Below are 12,539 nucleotides of genomic sequence, written 5' to 3'. Positions count from 1 at the left end.
TCTCACATGGGAACTAAAATCCTGCCTCAGAATAATTAAAGGCCTGATGGTAAGTTGACCAGGTAAAGCTGGGCTTCTTCTGACTGTTGTGCTGTGGACCATGAACTTTACTTCTATACAATAGGGATGGTGGTCAGATGTTCTAATTGGCGAGGTGTAATTAGTGGTATCCCAGGAGAATTGGTGTTGGAAATAAAACAACATTTCATTATTTGTGTCTATCACCTCCAGCAATATAGCCCATAAAACCACCTGCTATCAGTGTCTAACAATCTTGCTCTTAATTTTCTTGGTACAACCAGAGATCTGTTTGAAAATTTGGGACCTCTTCTGCTGCCAACAGGCATAATGGCATTGATTCTGGATCAGTGGTGCTGGAAGAGCACAGCAATTCAGGCAGCATCCAACGAGCAGCGAAATCGACGTTTCAGGAAGGGCTTTTGCCCGAAATGTCGATTTCGCTGCTTGTTGGATGCTGCCTGAATTGCTGTGCTCTTCCAGCACCACTGATCCAGAATCTGGTTTCCAGCATCTGCAGTTATTGTTTTTACCATAATGGCAATGATATTTCAACCATTCTTGTTGAATGAGCTCATTGAAAGACAGACCCAGAATTGCATTTCACTTTTTCTTAGTATTTGTGAATCTATGCTAAATGTTATTGCTGCTCTAAATTCACCCTATACTGCAAATGTGGAGCCCTGAGAAAGGGCCACGGTGAAACCCAAGATACATTTTAGGTATTGGTATTCTGTTTATTTGCTTAAAAGAAATCCAGGCCAAGCAATAGCTCGTTAACTAAAATTTTGGGATAATGCTGTGAGTGATTTCTTATCAAACAGAAACTCTGAGTGTAAAAATCAACTCTGAGAGGGCAGAATAAAAGGTATTAGCAGTCGGCTGCCTTCGTGCACACTGACTCATTTTCCTCTCCTTTGTTACATAATGAATTTATATAAAATTCAACTTTAATTAAAATGTGCTTGCATAAAAGAAGAATTTCAATTTAATTGTGGATGAGTTTAATTATTTTATTTAAAGGGCATGTTTGAATCTTCTTTTTCCTATATGATCTTGCCATATATCACTGTTAGCTGTAATAACTGCTTAGATGTGAAAAATGAAATAATGTTACCATGGTAACCTCAAAATGAAATCGTGCTCCATATAATCACCACCTGTTGACACTGCATTGCATCAAAACTCAGCTGCCCTTTTGCATTGCAGAGATAATGTAGAGCATCCAGCAAAGTGTGAATGGAAAGGGTAAGTGGATGAGCAATTATGACAACTTGTAAAATGCTTTCTGGCACTGACACAGTGGTGCTGCATGGAGAGTTATAAGATGCAGTTACAGAATGCCTTCACAATGCTTTGAAACTACAAGAATCAACCTAGGTTACTATCGTCTCCAGTGCCGGTAATCATTTTAGATCAATAGTTTCAAGTAACATCTTCTTAATGTAACAATGTGTGGCTTATGAACTGGTAATTAGGAACAAAAGCTGCTGATATTGGGGAAAAAAGTAAGGCACAACATTACATTTCTAGAACTTAATGTCCTTTTCAGCTTTCAGAATGCATTGTTTTTAATAAAATTTGTCTCTGAATTATGAATACCAACTAGTGTACCATAAAGACAAACTAGAGAAATAGATGAACTGTTTTTCCATCAATGCATTTTCTTTTTATTATGTGTTGAAATACTACTGAAATCCTCAGAGAATTAGTAATATTATCAATGCTGAGAACAGTTCCGCAATTGCCTTCCCATTCTGATCCCATGGTAGAATATAATTATTTCATAATCATTTTTTGTTGTAAGAAACTCAGTCTTTCATTTTGTTCTATATTGGTTCATATTATAACCTATAGCTGGGAGATTAGTTCTTAATATTGCTGTAACTGAGTTAAATATTAGTCCAGCAGTTCAGTTCTACAAAATAACATGCATTTAATGTGTTTTCTGCAACAGCGTAAAATACTGGTGGTTTATTACTGTGGGAAAATTACATCCATGATATTTAGATATCCAAACATTTGCCTGATACCATATCTTTATAATATTTAATAATGATATATCATAAATAGAATCTATTAATGAGCTAATATTTAAATCAACAAAATTAATCTCAAATGAAACTGAAACAATAAGTAGGCCATTAAGCACGTTCAATCTATTTACCATTTGAGTAGATCATGGCTGATCTGTATCCTAACTCCATTTATCCACCTTGCCTCCTGACCTGCTCTGCTTTCCCAGCAACCCACTCTCGACTCTAATATGACCATGACCTAAAACAAAATCTGTTAATCTCAATTTTCAAATTTTTCAATTGATCCAGTTTCAACAAATTTTGATAAGAAAATGTTCCACACTTCCACTTTGCTTTGTGTGAAAAAGTGCTTCCTGCCATTACCCCGAATGACCTTGGTTAATCTTATGGTTATACCGCGTTGTACTGGACCAAAGGAAATAGTTGCTGCCTCCCTACCTGATGTAAACTTTTAATGATGATATGCACTTCAGTTATACCATCCTTTATTCTTCAACCTCATTGTAACAAAAACATTGATCAATGAAATTTGCCCGCATAATTTAATCATTTTAACCTCTGCTGAATCTGTATTGCACATCCTCCAAGATCAATATAGCCTGCCTGAGGTGCAATATCCAGAGCTGGACCATCAGATCATTGATATACATCCATCTTGAGTCTCATTACTTTCTCCATTATTATTTTATTGCTTGGAAGCTCCTTTACTGTGTTTCATTTCCTGATGAGGCTGCTAAGTTTATGCTGCAATCTGGCCAGGGACCAATAATTTTGTTTTTTTTTGTTTAAAATAGATGATTGAAAGCTCAGTGTTTACTTAAGAGAATAAAGCCACAAATTTTCACAGCTTTTAACAAGCAAAATAAACTTTATAATATGAAGTTTGAACAGCAAAATAATCTGCAACACCTACACTACTGGGGATTGATGAAGAAAGACGCATTATCAAATATTGACCTAATCAACAACTGTACATAAGGCTTGAATCATTTGTTCATTGTGCATGTCTGATGTTGAATTAGGACACAATAAGTTCCGGTGTGACTGTTCTGAAGAAGGGTCACTGGATCTGAAATGTTAACTCTGATTTCTCTCCACAAATGCTACCAGACCTGCTGAGTTTTTCCAGTGATTTCTGTTTTTGTGTTTCAAAGTTGTTTATAATCAATGTTTCATCAATCATTTCTCACAGCATTTTACACAAACTCATCGATGGGTATAAGGCCATCATGTTTGGCCCAGAAAAATGTCCAGTCTACTTCAGATTACACTCGAATTGTAAGACATTTCAAATGTTTGAGTAACAAGTGAAGTAGCTATTTTATGATGGAGGAGCAGTATGTGGTGTTTGCCCCTAATGGGATACTGACATTGGCCAAAAGTCATTCTGCCTATCACACAAATGAGTGGTATATGAGTTTTAGTATCTGTGTAATCTATGTACGTATGGCTGTATGTCTAAAAATCTGATTTATCAAATCAAACAACACATCCCTTATGTTGTTTGCAATAAGTAAAGTACGGACTGTACCTAACTGGTCTGCACTTGCAAAACTCGCAACATTAGATTTTGCAATTGGACAATATTTGGTAAATAAACCTGTGTGTACAGAGAATTAAGCCAACAAAGAAATTTAGGATTGTCAGTCATGCCCAGTCATGTACTGATAGCTAAATGCTTCATAGAATCCCTACAGTGTGGAAACAGCCCCTCAGTCTAACAAATCCACACTGATCCTGTGAAAATTAACCCATCCAGACTCATTCACTTACCCTTGACTAATGCAGCTAACCTACACATCCCTGAACTCTATGGGCAATTTAGCATGGCCAATTCACCTAACCTGCACATCTTTGGATTGTGGGAGGAAACCAGAACATCCACAGGAAATCCATGCAGACCCAGGGAGAATGTGCAAGCTCCACACAGACAGTTGCCTGAGGTAGGAATTGAACCTGGGTCCCTGACGCTGTGAAGCAGCAGTCCTAACCACTGAGCCACTGCACCACCATGCCACCCCAATTGTATGCCGACACAGAGCTCTGTTCTTTGTTGACAGAAAAACTGTTGCTCAGTGCTACAGCGGGCGCACAGAGAGGGAAGCCGGAAGGTAAGCGGAGACCAGTTTAAATTAATGTTTTTCTTTTCGCAGTCTGTTTTTATTTTCAACTTGGAGCGGGAATCCGGAAGTCATCAACAGAGGCTTCTGGGAAGGTAAGAAGTTTGAGTGGAGAAGGAACCCGAGACACTACATGTGTAGTGTCTCCCACCCTCCCTCCTCCTCTAACCTAAAAAAAAGGACTCAGTCGGCTGAACAGGTAAGCTACTTAGTGTTCTTGTTTTGGAGACTAAGTGTAGAGTAATGGCAGCGCAGGCAGTGGAATGTTCCTCCTGCAGGATGTTTGAGGTAGGGGTGACCACCGATGCTCCTGCCGACTTCACCTGCAGGAAGTGCAGCCAGCTCCAGCTCCTCACAGACCGCGTTAGGGAACTGGAGCTGGAGTTGGATGAACTGAGGATTATTCGAGAGGCTGAGAGGGTGATAGATAGAAGCTACAGGGACATAGTTACGCCAGAGAACAGAGGTAGCTGGGTAACAGTTAGAGGTGGGAAGGGGAGGAAGCAGGCAGTGCAGGGATCCCCTGTGGTCGTTCCCCTCAACAATAGGTATACCGCTTTGGATGCTGTTGGGGGGGACGGCCTAGCAGGGGTAAGCTGCAGTGACCGGGTCTCTGGCACGAGGTCTGGCTCTGAGGCCCAGAAGGGAAAGGGGGAGAGGTGGAGAGCGCTCGTTATGGGAGACTCTATAGTCAGAGGGACAGACAGGCGGTTCTGTGGACATGGGCGAGACTCTCGGATGGTTTGTTGCCTCCCGGGTGCCAGGGTCCAAGACGTCTTGGACCGTGTCTTCAGAATCCTTAAGGGGGAGGGTGTGCAGCCAGAAGTCGTGGTGCACATTGGCACCAACGACATAGATAGGAAGAGGGGTGGGGAGGTCATTCAGGAGCTCAGGCAGTTAGGCTGGAAGCTAAAAGCTAGGACGGACAGAGTTGTCATCTCTGGGTTGTTGCCAGTGCCACGTGACAGTGAGGCAAGGAATAGGGAGAGAGTGCAGTTGAACACATGGCTGCAAGGATGGCGAAGGAGGGAGGGCTTCAGGTATATGGACAATTGGACTGCATTCTGGGGAAGGTGGGACCTGTACAAGCAGGACAGGTTGCACCTGAACCAGAAGGGCACCAATATCCTGGGAGGTAGGTTTGCTAGCACTCTTCGGGGGGGTTTAAACTAATTTGGCAGGGGGATGGGATCCAGACTTGTAGTCCAGCAAGTAGGTTAGCTGTTTTTCAGGATGTCCAAGAATGTAGGGAGGCTGTGGAGAAGGTAGCACTGACAGGGAATACTTGCGGACACAGAGATGGGCTCAAGTGTGTATACTTCAACGCAAGGAGTATCAGAAATAAGGTGGGTGAACCTAAGGCGTGGTTCGGTACTTGGGACTACGATGTTGTGGCCATCACGGAAACGTGGATAGAAGAGGGACAGGAATGGTTGTAGGAGGTTCCTGCTTACAGATGTTTCAGTAAGATTGGGGGGGGGGGGGGTGGTAAAAAAGGAGGAGGGGCGGCGTTGCTAATTAGAAATGGTATAACGGCTGCAGAAAGGCAGTTCGAGGGGGATCTTCAGCCCATATTTGGAGGTAATATGGGCTGAAGTCAGAAACAGGAAAGGAGCAGTCACCTTGTTGGGTGTTTACTATAGGCCCCCCAATAGTAGCAGAGATGTGGAGAAACAGATTGGGAAACAGATTTTGGAAAGGTGCAGAAGCCACAGGGTAGTAGTCTTGGGTGATTTCAACTTCCCAAATATTGATTGGAAGCTCTTTAGATCAAGTAGATTGGATGGGGTGGTGTTTATGCAGTGTGTCCAGGAAGCTTTTCTAACTCAGTATGTAGATTGTCCGACCAGAGGGGAGGCCATATTGGATTTGGTACTTGATAACGAACCGGGACAAGTGATCGGCTTGTTAGTGGGTGAGCATTTTGATGATGGTGACCACAATTCTGTGACTTTCACCTTGGTTATGGAGAGAGATAGGTGCGTGCAACAGAGCAGGTTTTACAATTGGGGGAATGGTAAATACGATGCTGCAAGACAGGATCTGAGGAGCATAAATTGGGAGCACAGGCTGTCAGGGAAGGATGTCATTGAAATGTGGAACGTTTTCAAGGAACAGATACGATGTGTCCTTGATATGTATGTACCTGTCAGGCAGGAAAGAGATAGTCGTGTGAGGGAACCTTGGTTGACGAGGGAGGTTGAATGTCTTGTAAGGAGGAAGAAGGAGGCTTATATAAGGTCGAGGAAACAAGGTTCAGACAGAGCGTTGGAGGGATACAGGATAGCCAGGAGGGAGATGGAGGAGAGCTAAGAGAGGGCATGAAAAGTCTTTGGCGGGTAGGATCAAGGATAACCCCAAGGCCTTTTATGTGTATGTGAGAAACATGAGAATGACGAAAACGAGGGTAGGCCCGATCAAGGACAGTAGTGGGAGACTGTGTATTGAGTCGGAAGAGATAGGAGAGGTCTTGAATGAGTACTTTTCTTCAGTATTTACCAATGAGAGGGACCGTATTGTTGAAGAGGAGAGTATGAAACGGACTGGTAAGCTAGAGGAGATACTTGTTAGGAAGGAAGACGTGTTGGGCATTTTGAAAAACTTGAGGATAGACAAGTCCCCCGGGCCTGACGGGATATATCCTAGGATTATGTGGGAAGCAAGAGAGGAAATTGCAGAACCGTTGGCAATGATCTTTTCGCCTTCACTGTCAATGGGGGTGGTACCAGGGGACTGGAGAGTGGCGAATGTTGTGCCCCTGTTCAAAAAAGGGAATAGGGATAACCCCGGGAATTACAGGCCAGTTAGTCTTACTTTGGTGGTAGGCAAAGTAATGGAAAGGGTACTGAGGGATAGGATTTATGAGTATCTGGAAAGACACTGCTTGATTAGGGACAGCCAGCACGGTCTTGCCTTACAAGTCTTATTGAATTCTTTGAGGAGGTGACCAAGCATGTGGATGAGGGTAGAGCACTGGATGTAGTGTACATGGATTTTAGTAAGGCATTTGATAAGGTTCCCCATGGTAGGCTCATGCGAAAAGTCAGGAGGTATGGGATAGTGGGAAGTTTGGCCAGTTGGATAGAGAACTGGCTAACCGGTCAAAGTCAGAGAGCGGTGGTAGATGGTAAATATTCAGCCTGGAGCCCAGTTACAAGTGGAGTTCCACAGGGATCAGTTCTGGGTCCTCTGCTGTTTGTAATTTTTATTAATGACTTGGAAGAGGGAGTCGAAGGGTGGGTCAGTAAATTTGCAGATGATACAAAGATTGGTGGAGTTGTGGATAGTGAGGAGGGCTGTTGTCGGCTGCAAAGGGACTTAGATATGATGCAGAGCTGGGCTGAGGAGTGGCAGATGGAGTTCAACCCTGTCAAGTGTGAGGTTATCCATTTTGGAAGGACAAATAAGAATGCGGAATATAGGGTTAATGGTAGGGTTCTTAGTAAGGTGGAGGAGCAGAGGGATCTTGGGGTCAATGTTCATAGATCTTTGAAAGTTGCCACTCAGGTGGATAGAGCTTGTAAGAAGGCCTATTAGCGGTCATTAGCAGAGGGATTGAATTCAAGAGTCGTGAGGTGATGTTGCAGCTTAATAGGACCTTGGTAAGGCCACATTTGGAGTACTGTGTGCAGTTCTGGTTGCCTCATTTTAGGAAAGATGTGGAAGCTTTGGAGAGGGTGCAGAGGAGATTTATCAGGATGTTGCCTGGAATGGAAAATAGGTCGTACGAGGATAGGTTGAGAATGCTAGGCCTTTTCTCATTGGAATGGCGAAGGATGAGGGGTGACTTGATAGAGGTTTATAAGATGATCATGGGAATAGATAGAGTAGACAGTCAGAGACTTTTCCCCCGGGTACAATAGAGTGTTACAAGGGCACATAAATTTAAGATCAAGGGTGGAAGGTATAGGGGGGATGTCAGGGGTAGGTTCTTTACCCAGAGAGTGGTGGGAGCATGGAATGCACTGCCTGTGGGAGTGGCAGAGTCAGAATCATTGGTGACCTTTAAGCGGCAATTGGATAGTTACATGGATAGGTGCTTAAGCTAGGACAAATGTTCGGCACAACATCGTGGGCCGAAGGGCCTGTTCTGTGCTGTATTGTTCTATGTTCTATGTTCATGCTTGTTTCAACTCAACAAAGTAGGTGAAAATTATTTTCTGATTCTTTTCTTAGGGCAATACCTTGACCAATCAAAATTAACTTTGTCAGATAGACTTTAAACAAAGCTTGACAGTTTATTGTTTTACCATATTTTATTTTGTAGATTGTCCTAATTAGTACAAAATGTTTTTTTTTCAACAATACTCAAGTTCTGTGCTACCAAATTACATTCCATATGTAAAATTTATACTATAACAAACAGAAAAAACATGAAGTTAATATGGGGTACAAGCAAAGTGTGGTTGAACATGCCGCAGAGTACATCAAATAGCAAATGTGGTCTAGACAGACCACATGGATTTATCAGCAATTCCCCCCTCCCTCCGCCCCACCAAATCCCAAAGAGGAGTGACACTATGTAACCAAATCTTATTAAAATTGTTTTATTCACAAGGAATTAGAATTCTCAGTCTTGAAGATCTAGCCTTGAAACATCCTCAGAAACCATTCTGTCATGGACTGCTGAATAACTGCTCATGTACTGGTAGCTCAATCCTCTCTTTCCACTGGATCCCAGAGATTATTTACCCCTAATAAAATTTCAGCTGTGCTGCAATAGATACCTTCACTATGCAGACACCATCCCTCTACTTTCTTCAGGTTCCAGTACCGCTCAGCTATACCAAAGCAACGCTGTTTATGGTCTTCCTTTATGCTCTCTCTCAACAGCACCAAGAAAATTCCATCTGTGGGCTTCCTTCACCTCGACTCACAGCTGCACCAAGCTAACAATGACTCCTAGGGACTTCTCCTATCCTAACTGCCTGGAGTCTGTTAACAGAAACACTGATGCTTCTTGAAGCCACTACTTTCCTTCGGCAGTCTTCCAGTTTTATATTTGAATTGTAACTAATTACCCTCAAAGAGACAGCCAAACATACTGTTAGAAAATTTGAAATGCTGGAAACCTTGTTAAGCTCCAACTTTCACCATGATGGTGTAGCCTTCTCTGAGGTACTGGACTTTCATCCTGTAAAGTGTTTGTCATATGCTTTTATGCTAGTTTAACTCTTATTCCTAAAACAAACAATCTCTTCTGTTGTAATTCTCTGGTTTGACTTTGGCTGAAGATATTTGCTGAGTCTCTCAAACATTTTGCTTGAGTTGCCACTGTTGCTCTCATTCATCTCCCAGCTAGTTAAATTATCTAACGTTTTCCCCCTTGTCCACAGTAGAATGGTACTTATCTATTATAATTACTAGTGTCTTTACAAAACTGCTGAATGTCAATCTGCACTTTTTGTTTAAGCTTCTCAAACATTTTCATAGCAGCATTGGTCTCCCGATTAATCCTGGACTTCATCTGTGCATTGCTGTGCTCACTGCCATTTCATTTTTTGCACTCAGTTTTGCTTCTTTCTGTGGTAATATTTTCTCTCTCCAGTATATTATTTATTCTATTTAAAATGTTTGGGCTTATGAACAAACACCTGCTATTACCTTGTTATAACTTGTGGTTCACAGAAGTCTGATATGATCATACTCTTAAACTCAAATACTGGAGCTTATGTTAAATATATTCCACTGGACCTCACCATGAGTTGCAACAGATTAAATTACTGTTTTGTTACTCTGCCTGTGCTGTAGTAGTGTGTTATGGGGCATTCTAATCATATATATTTACACATGACGATATCTTTCCTATAGCTTGTTAGAGTAATACATTGATATAACATCTCACCTCAAGCACTACTGCTACCTCTACTGCATGTACAATTTCTATTAATCCTAAAATTTCCTTTTCCACTTATTCTCTTATCTTTACATGAGGGCTGCAGCAATGCCAGAAATGGCCTTATCTTCTTTCAATCTTTGTCAATAAACTGCCTATGGTTCTCAACAGCTTGATGAGAGCGCAAAGACAGGGCATGCAGTCCAAAGTCAGATGCAATGTGGATCTCAGCATTCAGGGCATAAAGAAACATTGTTCCTAACTTTACTGCATTCACAAGAAATAGGTACAACAATATGTCTCCGCCCTCTCTTCAATTTCCATGTGGAATGCCATAAGAAGTTGAAATGTGATTAAAATCCTGTGTATGTAAATTTCCTATCCAGAAATTCAACTTCTTGTTCTCCTTTATTTGCAGAAGGTTTAGTTTGTGAGGCCAAACTGTGTGCTTGTACATCAGTGTTTAACATTGAAAATGTCTATGTATGCATTACACCCAATGGAGTAAGTTCTGTATTCATGATAGTGCTAAAATCTGCATCACAGCAGCTTCTATTTCCAACAGTGAGCCTATGAATTCCTCATTAACCATCCTGCTATTCAAATTCTACAACTGCCTTCTACAAACTTTGCTTTTCTCAACTGTCCCATAATTTTTAAAACTTTCTTGTGGGTTCTTTTATTTTCTCTCTGTAATTCTGTACATCATTTAATTTGTTCTGACAACCTTAATTTTTAATTTAACTCAGTGGATAGCCATGACTTCAAGCATTTCAGGGTTTGGAAATACATTTCGCAAACTGAAATATAACACTGCACATATGAGATACATTGAGCCTCAAAAATAAATATTTTTTCTTTTATCACTTGTGAGCAGTCTCTTGCCTTAATTCAACACTCGCTTTGACTGATGCTTAGATTTTAAATTGCTATTTGTGAACTAAAGCAGGGTTACAGTCAGCATCCAGTCTTTTTGCATTAAAGTAGGGGCGGGGGGTTCATTTATCTAGAGTAGGGTGATGTGGTGGACCTGTTCTACCTGTAAATTGCTTCACTGATATCTTGCTGATCATCAAATGATTTGCAAAGGACACAGAAACTGGATTCGATTGCTGGAAACAGTGCTTAATGAGCAAAGGTTTCTGCCACAGACTGTAAACCAGGGGATATAAATTAGAATGTCTAATTCAATATAAAATCATGGACAGAAATCTGTAGTGATTGTAATGAGATCAGATAGGTGAGCATCATAGGATATGAGTTTCCTGATTGGTGCCATTAACCTGGTCCAGTTAGGGGGTCCTGGCTGACAGATAAGCACAGCAATGTTAGACATCCTGTTCACTCTGAGAATTAGCTCTGAGGGAACTAGATTAGTGTCAAGGACACACCACATGTAAATAAACAGTGACGTGGTGACAGGGTACCAGCCTCTGTAGAGTTAGTTCAAAGTCCACTAACTGCATCTAACTCAACAGTATTTAATGGCAACTGATTGTTTACCAATTTTAGGGCTGAGTATGCTAATGAGCTAAGGACTAGATGACACCACATGACCGGCAACCAAAAGAACTCCAAACAACAGTATGGTAGACTAAGGATGTGTATAAAAATTGCTGTGTAATTCCAAGTTATCAGTTTGTTGTTAAGTGAATGTGATCATGATTTTCAAGAAAGTTGAGCCTAAGTTGCTTATCAACCCAGTATAAAAGTGGTCATTCTGAAAACAACACAGGTTTCAACATAGTGATAAGTGGTGATTTTCCAAAAGACAAAGGCATGATGCAAACATGTAAACCATAGGGGGAAACAGGCCTCACACAAAATATGAGACAATGTAGAAGTTACATCTGCCTCGGGACAGCAGGAACATAAGTCACTGTTCAAAAGGTGCTGACCAAACAGTGAGTACTTGAATTGTGAACTCACCAGTTTAGTGGTCACTATGAGTGATGAGTTAGTTCATAGCTGACTTGTAAAAGCTGCAGGGTCATTGAGTGACCTTAGGTGCCATTCCTGAGCAAAAGCAAAACACAGTGTATGAAACAAAAAATAAGGTATGAGCTGTAGTCAAAAACAACACAGGGAAGAATAAAAGAAAACATAAGAAGCAAACTATATGATTGCTGAAACACCACACAGATTGGCTTTATAGCCTTGCTATTGTAAATCCCCTAATCATCAATTATATTTGCAAAAGACAAGAAACATCAGGAAAATTGCCAAGGACACAGGTGTACTCTGTGAATTTAAGCCTTTCAAACAAAGTGTAGAGCTAAGCTTTTTAAATTTAGCCATTGGAAACCAGGATGAGTAAGTGCTCAGAATAAGATAGCTATTGGAAATAAAGTTGCACAAAACACATGCTTTCGGCTTGTCTAAAGAGAACCAGAGAGATTCTGCTAAGCCAGGGGAAATACTGGAAAATCAGTTTCATGAAAAGGGAGCTCTAGAATTCACCATCCAGAGCTGATATCTGACAGGACACAGACGTAAGAATCAATTCAGCAGTTTGTCAGTGGGTGC

At 41.3% G+C, this 12,539-nt stretch overlaps 1 long non-coding RNA gene across 1 annotated transcript; it reads left to right on the top strand.

Annotated features, from left to right (window-relative positions):
- The first annotated feature begins 1,302 nt into the window (after positions 1–1,302).
- Positions 1,303–10,857, top strand: LOC148150109 (uncharacterized). Its single transcript, XR_015756826.1, has 3 exons — positions 1,303–1,420; positions 4,118–4,168; positions 9,011–10,857. It is a non-coding gene; the product is annotated as an uncharacterized LOC148150109 (long non-coding RNA).
- The last annotated feature ends 1,682 nt before the right edge of the window (positions 10,858–12,539 follow it).

This window comes from Chiloscyllium plagiosum, unplaced genomic scaffold, assembly GCF_037043375.1.
Source record: "Chiloscyllium plagiosum isolate Xiang-an unplaced genomic scaffold, Cpla_swu_hap1 HiC_scaffold_4, whole genome shotgun sequence".
Taxonomy (NCBI): domain Eukaryota; kingdom Metazoa; phylum Chordata; class Chondrichthyes; order Orectolobiformes; family Hemiscylliidae; genus Chiloscyllium; species Chiloscyllium plagiosum.
Note: the sequence above shows the minus strand (reverse complement) of the source record. Positions and strands in the feature narration are given on the sequence as shown.